We start from the raw sequence: 10598 nt of genomic DNA, 5'->3' as shown, positions 1-10598 counted from the left end.
AGACCGTTCCTTTACACTAGTGGACAAGAGTTGGCTCCTTCCGTGTCAGAGTGACTTGACCATGGTATGGAGCGGGACACGTAACACTAGTGAGCTTGTCGGGTGCCTCCTTCTTGACTTGATTGTCTTGATGTGAGGACCGTGCGACCCACACCAGTACGTATACTGTACACTCATTATGGCTCTACCTTGTCCTGTTCATGAAGTGCTTAAGCAGCCATGGACTAGGTAATGGGTACTGGTGAAGCTTGACTTAGGCTCCTTCCTTGTCAGACGAGTGACTTGACTTGGTCTGGAGACTAAGGCTTACATTGGTGGACATGCATCGTGCTCCTAGCTTGTCAGACGAGTGACTTGACATGCTGTGGAGAAGGTTGCTTAACACTGATGAGCTTGTCGGCGTGCCTCCTTCTTGACTTGATTGTCTCGATGTGAGGACCGTGCGGACCACACCAGTGAGTCATATAAGTACACTCTAGTAAGCTTTGTTCACCTTGTCTGGTCTGTGTTGTGCTCGACCCGCCTTCACGGACAATGGATGGACTGGTGGATACTGGTGAAGCTTGGTGCAGGCTCCTTCCTTGTCAGACGAGCGACTTGACTTGGTTGGAGACTGTTCCTTTACATTAGTGGACATGTGTCGTGCTTCTTCCTTGTCAGACGAGTGACTTGACATAGGGTGGAGATGGACGCGTAACACTAATGAGCTGTCGGCGTTCCTCCTTCTTGACTTGATTGTCTTGATGCGAGGAACGTGCAGACCACACCAGTAAGCTTACATGCTCTCGTTACAAGTTGTATATGTGACCCGTTTGGGCCGGTTGCCTTGCGCATGATGATGTTGACCATGTTTGGTTAACGTGTCGTGTGTCGAGGTGGTCGGTCTTGGTAGTAGGATGTCTTGTGCATGGCGTGTTGACCTCGTCGGTCGATGTGTCGTGTACGAGATGACCTACTTGCCCGTCGGTTGTCCAAGTTGTATGATGTGTTGACTTAGTCGACGTGTCATGGTGTGGATGATTGGCGTACGGGTCATGTATGGTGGTACTTCCTTCGGTTGAAGGGATGTACTAGTACATATTGTATTAATTGTTTATTTCACGATCTGGTCTTTGATTGGATCGTGAAAAAACGCTAAGTCCAAGAATCCTGAACTCGAGAGGAAAGCGCTGATGGCAACCTTTTTGACAGGACGTCCCTAGAAAACGGCTTTTTCCTTTCGGCATTAAGTGGCATGTTTAACGTGGCTAGAACATCAATTATCCTGCAAAATGGCACTCAAGCTTGGCAAAAGTCTCGAAAACTCCTATCTTGACGCACCGGCAACCGCAACACGATGCAAAACAAATTGCACGAGCTACTGATACTTGTACCATGCACGGTACACGGTTCCGAAAATTACGCCTGAAAGTATGCAATTTGGTGCTACCCTAGGGAATTGTATGGGGAAGCCTACCTACGCGTGTCGCACGTTGCAAGTTGCATGGTCGTCGATCAGAGGCATGCAAAAGCACCTATCTAGGGGAATTACTCTACGTTTAGTAGCTAGTGCGATTTTCCGGTCCAGCACGGCAGTACGCCTGCATGCATACAATCCATGTACCAACCATGTACCTAGGCGTGGTCAGTAGCTTTTGGCGCCACATGGAGGAAGTATTCGAGTCAGATTTCTGGACTTAGCGTATTTTTCAAAAACTATTAATTTAAATTAAACTATTAATGGGTCTCAAGCTAGGCGTTGGTCAGTAGCTTTGGGCGCAACATGGAGGAAGTATTCGAGTTCAGATTTCTGGGATTAGCGTATTTTTCAAAACTATTAATGGAAATTAAACTATAAATGGGTCACAAGCTAGGCGTTGGTCAGTAGCTTTTGGCGCAACATGGAGGAAGTATTCGAGTTCAGATTTCTGGGACTTAGCGTATTTTTCAAAACTATTAATGGAAATTAAACTATAAATGGGTCTCAAGATAGGCGTTGGTCAGTAGCTTTTGGCGCAAACATGGAGGAAGTATTCGAGTTCAGATTTCTGGGACTTAGCGTATTTTCAATCTATTAAACCGAATCAAACATAAAAATGATGAAACCTACACGACGTTCCTAGGTTATGGACGAAAAGTGACGATTTAGTGCCGGTCAGGATAGCCGTGCACCAAAATTGTTACGATCAGGGAAAGTACAACACGGAGGGCGCAGCCGAGCGTACGCGTTCATGGATGTCCATGTTGGTACAAGTTGCCGGTCAGGATAGCCGTGCACCAAAATTGTGTACCGATCAGGGAAAGTACAACACGGAGGGCGCAGCCCGAGCGTACGCGTTCATGGATGTCCATGTTGGTACAAGTTGCCGGTCAGGATAGCCGTGCACCAAAATTGTGTACCGATCAGGGAAAGTACAACACGGAGGGCGCAGCCCGAGCGTACGCGTTCATGGATGTCCATGTTGGTACAAGTTGCCGGTCAGGATAGCCGTGCACCAAATTGTGTACCGATCAGGGAAAGTACTACGTTCCTATGACTTGGGTGAAAATGTTGATAAAGTGCCGGATAGGATAGACGGTGCTTATCGTACACATCACAAACAAAAACCCTTAGTGAGCAGTAGCAAGTGTCGATGGAACAAAGCGAAGGCAATACAAACTGATCAAGTACAATAAAGAACGCTACGTACTAGGACTTCTGTCCAAGAATGGTGTCCGCGACGGGAGGGCAATGGTCGAGCAAGCAGGTTTCCCTAGTAAACCTTGTATGGTAAACATACCCAAGCGTGTCCGTATGCACGCAACGATAGTCACGAACGGGCACATACCTAGGGAAAGTACTCTACGTACTAGGACTTCTGTCCAAGAATGGTGTCCGCGACGGGAGGGCAATGGTCGAGCAAGCAGGTTTCCCTAGTAAACCTTGTATGGTAAACATACCCAAGCGTGTCCGTATGCACGCAACGATAGTCACGAACGGGCACATACCTAGGGAAAGTACTCTACGTACTAGGACTTCTGTCCAAGAATGGTGTCCGCGACGGGAGGGCAATGGTCGAGCAAGCAGGTTTCCCTAGTAAACCTTGTATGGTAAACATACCCAAGCGTGTCCGTATGCACGCAACGATAGTCACGAACGGGCACATACCTAGGGAAAGTACTCTACGTACTAGGACTTCTGTCCAAGAATGGTGTCCGCGACGGGAGGGCAATGGTCGAGCAAGCAGGTTTCCCTAGTAAACCTTGTATGGTAAACATACCCAAGCGTGTCCGTATGCACGCAACGATAGTCACGAACGGGCACATACCTAGGGAAAGTACTCTACGTACTAGGACTTCTGTCCAAGAATGGTGTCCGCGACGGGAGGGCAATGGTCGAGCAAGCAGGTTTCCCTAGTAACCTTGTATGGTAAACATACCCAAGCGTGTCCGTATGCACGCAACGATAGTCACGAACGGGCACATACCTAGGGAAAGTACTCTACGTACTAGGACTTCTGTCCAAGAATGGTGTCCGCGACGGGAGGGCAATGGTCGAGCAAGCAGTTTCCCTAGTAAACCTTGTATGGTAAACATACCCAAGCGTGTCCGTATGCACGCAACGATAGTCACGAACGGGCACATACCTAGGGAAAGTACTCTACGTACTAGGACTTCTGTCCAAGAATGGTGTCCGCGACGGGAGGGCAATGGTCGAGCAAGCAGGTTTCCCTAGTAAACCTTGTATGGTAAACATACCCAAGCGTGTCCGTATGCACGCAACGATAGTCACGAACGGGCACATACCTAGGGAAAGTACTCTACGTACTAGGACTTCTGTCCAAGAATGGTGTCCGCGACGGGAGGGCAATGGTCGAGCAAGCAGGTTTCCCTAGTAAACCTTGTATGGTAAACATACCCAAGCGTGTCCGTATGCACGCAACGATAGTCACGAACGGGCACATACCTAGGGAAAGTACTCTACGTACTAGGACTTCTGTCCAAGAATGGTGTCCGCGACGGGAGGGCAATGGTCGAGCAAGCAGGTTTCCCTAGTAAACCTTGTATGGTAAACATACCCAAGCGTGTCCGTATGCACGCAACGATAGTCACGAACGGGCACATACCTAGGGAAAGTACTCTACGTACTAGGACTTCTGTCCAAGAATGGTGTCCGCGACGGGAGGGCAATGGTCGAGCAAGCAGGTTTCCCTAGTAAACCTTGTATGGTAAACATACCCAAGCGTGTCCGTATGCACGCAACGATAGTCACGAACGGGCACATACCTAGGGAAAGTACTCTACGTACTAGGACTTCTGTCCAAGAATGGTGTCCGCGACGGGAGGGCAATGGTCGAGCAAGCAGGTTTCCCTAGTAAACCTTGTATGGTAAACATACCCAAGCGTGTCCGTATGCACGCAACGATAGTCACGAACGGGCACATACCTAGGGAAAGTACTCTACGTACTAGGACTTCTGTCCAAGAATGGTGTCCGCGACGGGAGGGCAATGGTCGAGCAAGCAGGTTTCCCTAGTAAACCTTGTATGGTAAACATACCCAAGCGTGTCCGTATGCACGCAACGATAGTCACGAACGGGCACATACCTAGGGAAAGTACTCTACGTACTAGGACTTCTGTCCAAGAATGGTGTCCGCGACGGGAGGGCAATGGTCGAGCAAGCAGGTTTCCCTAGTAAACCTTGTATGGTAAACATACCCAAGCGTGTCCGTATGCACGCAACGATAGTCACGAACGGGCACATACCTAGGGAAAGTACTCTACGTACTAGGACTTCTGTCCAAGAATGGTGTCCGCGACGGGAGGGCAATGGTCGAGCAAGCAGGTTTCCCTAGTAAACCTTGTATGGTAAACATACCCAAGCGTGTCCGTATGCACGCAACGATAGTCACGAACGGGCACATACCTAGGGAAAGTACTCTACGTACTAGGACTTCTGTCCAAGAATGGTGTCCGCGACGGGAGGGCAATGGTCGAGCAAGCAGGTTTCCCTAGTAAACCTTGTATGGTAAACATACCCAAGCGTGTCCGTATGCACGCAACGATAGTCACGAACGGGCACATACCTAGGGAAAGTACTCTACGTACTAGGACTTCTGTCCAAGAATGGTGTCCGCGACGGGAGGGCAATGGTCGAGCAAGCAGGTTTCCCTAGTAAACCTTGTATGGTAAACATACCCAAGCGTGTCCGTATGCACGCAACGATAGTCACGAACGGGCACATACCTAGGGAAAGTACTCTACGTACTAGGACTTCTGTCCAAGAATGGTGTCCGCGACGGGAGGGCAATGGTCGAGCAAGCAGGTTTCCCTAGTAAACCTTGTATGGTAAACATACCCAAGCGTGTCCGTATGCACGCAACGATAGTCACGAACGGGCACATACCTAGGGAAAGTACTCTACGTACTAGGACTTCTGTCCAAGAATGGTGTCCGCGACGGGAGGGCAATGGTCGAGCAAGCAGGTTTCCCTAGTAAACCTTGTATGGTAAACATACCCAAGCGTGTCCGTATGCACGCAACGATAGTCACGAACGGGCACATACCTAGGGAAAGTACTCTACGTACTAGGACTTCTGTCCAAGAATGGTGTCCGCGACGGGAGGGCAATGGTCGAGCAAGCAGGTTTCCCTAGTAAACCTTGTATGGTAAACATACCCAAGCGTGTCCGTATGCACGCAACGATAGTCACGAACGGGCACATACCTAGGGAAAGTACTCTACGTACTAGGACTTCTGTCCAAGAATGGTGTCCGCGACGGGAGGGCAATGGTCGAGCAAGCAGGTTTCCCTAGTAAACCTTGTATGGTAAACATACCCAAGCGTGTCCGTATGCACGCAACGATAGTCACGAACGGGCACATACCTAGGGAAAGTACTCTACGTACTAGGACTTCTGTCCAAGAATGGTGTCCGCGACGGGAGGGCAATGGTCGAGCAAGCAGGTTTCCCTAGTAAACCTTGTATGGTAAACATACCCAAGCGTGTCCGTATGCACGCAACGATAGTCACGAACGGGCACATACCTAGGGAAAGTACTCTACGTACTAGGACTTCTGTCCAAGAATGGTGTCCGCGACGGGAGGGCAATGGTCGAGCAAGCAGGTTTCCCTAGTAAACCTTGTATGGTAAACATACCCAAGCGTGTCCGTATGCACGCAACGATAGTCACGAACGGGCACATACCTAGGGAAAGTACTCTACGTACTAGGACTTCTGTCCAAGAATGGTGTCCGCGACGGGAGGGCAATGGTCGAGCAAGCAGGTTTCCCTAGTAAACCTTGTATGGTAAACATACCCAAGCGTGTCCGTATGCACGCAACGATAGTCACGAACGGGCACATACCTAGGGAAAGTACTCTACGTACTAGGACTTCTGTCCAAGAATGGTGTCCGCGACGGGAGGGCAATGGTCGAGCAAGCAGGTTTCCCTAGTAAACCTTGTATGGTAAACATACCCAAGCGTGTCCGTATGCACGCAACGATAGTCACGAACGGGCACATACCTAGGGAAAGTACTCTACGTACTAGGACTTCTGTCCAAGAATGGTGTCCGCGACGGGAGGGCAATGGTCGAGCAAGCAGGTTTCCCTAGTAAACCTTGTATGGTAAACATACCCAAGCGTGTCCGTATGCACGCAACGATAGTCACGAACGGGCACATACCTAGGGAAAGTACTCTACGTACTAGGACTTCTGTCCAAGAATGGTGTCCGCGACGGGAGGGCAATGGTCGAGCAAGCAGGTTTCCCTAGTAAACCTTGTATGGTAAACATACCCAAGCGTGTCCGTATGCACGCAACGATAGTCACGAACGGGCACATACCTAGGGAAAGTACTCTACGTACTAGGACTTCTGTCCAAGAATGGTGTCCGCGACGGGAGGGCAATGGTCGAGCAAGCAGGTTTCCCTAGTAAACCTTGTATGGTAAACATACCCAAGCGTGTCCGTATGCACGCAACGATAGTCACGAACGGCACATACCTAGGGAAAGTACTCTACGTACTAGGACTTCTGTCCAAGAATGGTGTCCGCGACGGGAGGGCAATGGTCGAGCAAGCAGGTTTCCCTAGTAAACCTTGTATGGTAAACATACCCAAGCGTGTCCGTATGCACGCAACGATAGTCACGAACGGGCACATACCTAGGGAAAGTACTCTACGTACTAGGACTTCTGTCCAAGAATGGTGTCCGCGACGGGAGGGCAATGGTCGAGCAAGCAGGTTTCCCTAGTAAACCTTGTATGGTAAACATACCCAAGCGTGTCCGTATGCACGCAACGATAGTCACGAACGGGCACATACCTAGGGAAAGTACTCTACGTACTAGGACTTCTGTCCAAGAATGGTGTCCGCGACGGGAGGGCAATGGTCGAGCAAGCAGGTTTCCCTAGTAAACCTTGTATGGTAAACATACCCAAGCGTGTCCGTATGCACGCAACGATAGTCACGAACGGGCACATACCTAGGGAAAGTACTCTACGTACTAGGACTTCTGTCCAAGAATGGTGTCCGCGACGGGAGGGCAATGGTCGAGCAAGCAGGTTTCCCTAGTAAACCTTGTATGGTAAACATACCCAAGCGTGTCCGTATGCACGCAACGATAGTCACGAACGGGCACATACCTAGGGAAAGTACTCTACGTACTAGGACTTCTGTCCAAGAATGGTGTCCGCGACGGGAGGGCAATGGTCGAGCAAGCAGGTTTCCCTAGTAAACCTTGTATGGTAAACATACCCAAGCGTGTCCGTATGCACGCAACGATAGTCACGAACGGGCACATACCTAGGGAAAGTACTCTACGTACTAGGACTTCTGTCCAAGAATGGTGTCCGCGACGGGAGGGCAATGGTCGAGCAAGCAGGTTTCCCTAGTAAACCTTGTATGGTAAACATACCCAAGCGTGTCCGTATGCACGCAACGATAGTCACGAACGGGCACATACCTAGGGAAAGTACTCTACGTACTAGGACTTCTGTCCAAGAATGGTGTCCGCGACGGGAGGGCAATGGTCGAGCAAGCAGGTTTCCCTAGTAAACCTTGTATGGTAAACATACCCAAGCGTGTCCGTATGCACGCAACGATAGTCACGAACGGGCACATACCTAGGGAAAGTACTCTACGTACTAGGACTTCTGTCCAAGAATGGTGTCCGCGACGGGAGGGCAATGGTCGAGCAAGCAGGTTTCCCTAGTAAACCTTGTATGGTAAACATACCCAAGCGTGTCCGTATGCACGCAACGATAGTCACGAACGGGCACATACCTAGGGAAAGTACTCTACGTACTAGGACTTCTGTCCAAGAATGGTGTCCGCGACGGGAGGGCAATGGTCGAGCAAGCAGGTTTCCCTAGTAAACCTTGTATGGTAAACATACCCAAGCGTGTCCGTATGCACGCAACGATAGTCACGAACGGGCACATACCTAGGGAAAGTACTCTACGTACTAGGACTTCTGTCCAAGAATGGTGTCCGCGACGGGAGGGCAATGGTCGAGCAAGCAGGTTTCCCTAGTAAACCTTGTATGGTAAACATACCCAAGCGTGTCCGTATGCACGCAACGATAGTCACGAACGGGCACATACCTAGGGAAAGTACTCTACGTACTAGGACTTCTGTCCAAGAATGGTGTCCGCGACGGGAGGGCAATGGTCGAGCAAGCAGGTTTCCCTAGTAAACCTTGTATGGTAAACATACCCAAGCGTGTCCGTATGCACGCAACGATAGTCACGAACGGGCACATACCTAGGGAAAGTACTCTACGTACTAGGACTTCTGTCCAAGAATGGTGTCCGCGACGGGAGGGCAATGGTCGAGCAAGCAGGTTTCCCTAGTAAACCTTGTATGGTAAACATACCCAAGCGTGTCCGTATGCACGCAACGATAGTCACGAACGGGCACATACCTAGGGAAAGTACTCTACGTACTAGGACTTCTGTCCAAGAATGGTGTCCGCGACGGGAGGGCAATGGTCGAGCAAGCAGGTTTCCCTAGTAAACCTTGTATGGTAAACATACCCAAGCGTGTCCGTATGCACGCAACGATAGTCACGAACGGGCACATACCTAGGGAAAGTACTCTACGTACTAGGACTTCTGTCCAAGAATGGTGTCCGCGACGGGAGGGCAATGGTCGAGCAAGCAGGTTTCCCTAGTAAACCTTGTATGGTAAACATACCCAAGCGTGTCCGTATGCACGCAACGATAGTCACGAACGGGCACATACCTAGGGAAAGTACTCTACGTACTAGGACTTCTGTCCAAGAATGGTGTCCGCGACGGGAGGGCAATGGTCGAGCAAGCAGGTTTCCCTAGTAAACCTTGTATGGTAAACATACCCAAGCGTGTCCGTATGCACGCAACGATAGTCACGAACGGGCACATACCTAGGGAAAGTACTCTACGTACTAGGACTTCTGTCCAAGAATGGTGTCCGCGACGGGAGGGCAATGGTCGAGCAAGCAGGTTTCCCTAGTAAACCTTGTATGGTAAACATACCCAAGCGTGTCCGTATGCACGCAACGATAGTCACGAACGGGCACATACCTAGGGAAAGTACTCTACGTACTAGGACTTCTGTCCAAGAATGGTGTCCGCGACGGGAGGGCAATGGTCGAGCAAGCAGGTTTCCCTAGTAAACCTTGTATGGTAAACATACCCAAGCGTGTCCGTATGCACGCAACGATAGTCACGAACGGGCACATACCTAGGGAAAGTACTCTACGTACTAGGACTTCTGTCCAAGAATGGTGTCCGCGACGGGAGGGCAATGGTCGAGCAAGCAGGTTTCCCTAGTAAACCTTGTATGGTAAACATACCCAAGCGTGTCCGTATGCACGCAACGATAGTCACGAACGGGCACATACCTAGGGAAAGTACTCTACGTACTAGGACTTCTGTCCAAGAATGGTGTCCGCGACGGGAGGGCAATGGTCGAGCAAGCAGGTTTCCCTAGTAAACCTTGTATGGTAAACATACCCAAGCGTGTCCGTATGCACGCAACGATAGTCACGAACGGGCACATACCTAGGGAAAGTACTCTACGTACTAGGACTTCTGTCCAAGAATGGTGTCCGCGACGGGAGGGCAATGGTCGAGCAAGCAGGTTTCCCTAGTAAACCTTGTATGGTAAACATACCCAAGCGTGTCCGTATGCACGCAACGATAGTCACGAACGGGCACATACCTAGGGAAAGTACTCTACGTACTAGGACTTCTGTCCAAGAATGGTGTCCGCGACGGGAGGGCAATGGTCGAGCAAGCAGGTTTCCCTAGTAAACCTTGTATGGTAAACATACCCAAGCGTGTCCGTATGCACGCAACGATAGTCACGAACGGGCACATACCTAGGGAAAGTACTCTACGTACTAGGACTTCTGTCCAAGAATGGTGTCCGCGACGGGAGGGCAATGGTCGAGCAAGCAGGTTTCCCTAGTAAACCTTGTATGGTAAACATACCCAAGCGTGTCCGTATGCACGCAACGATAGTCACGAACGGGCACATACCTAGGGAAAGTACTCTACGTACTAGGACTTCTGTCCAAGAATGGTGTCCGCGACGGGAGGGCAATGGTCGAGCAAGCAGGTTTCCCTAGTAAACCTTGTATGGTAAACATACCC

Source organism: Anopheles merus, unplaced genomic scaffold, assembly GCF_017562075.2.
Source record: "Anopheles merus strain MAF unplaced genomic scaffold, AmerM5.1 LNR4000816, whole genome shotgun sequence".
In the NCBI taxonomy this organism is placed as follows: domain Eukaryota; kingdom Metazoa; phylum Arthropoda; class Insecta; order Diptera; family Culicidae; genus Anopheles; species Anopheles merus.
This window is presented reverse-complemented; position numbering follows the sequence as displayed.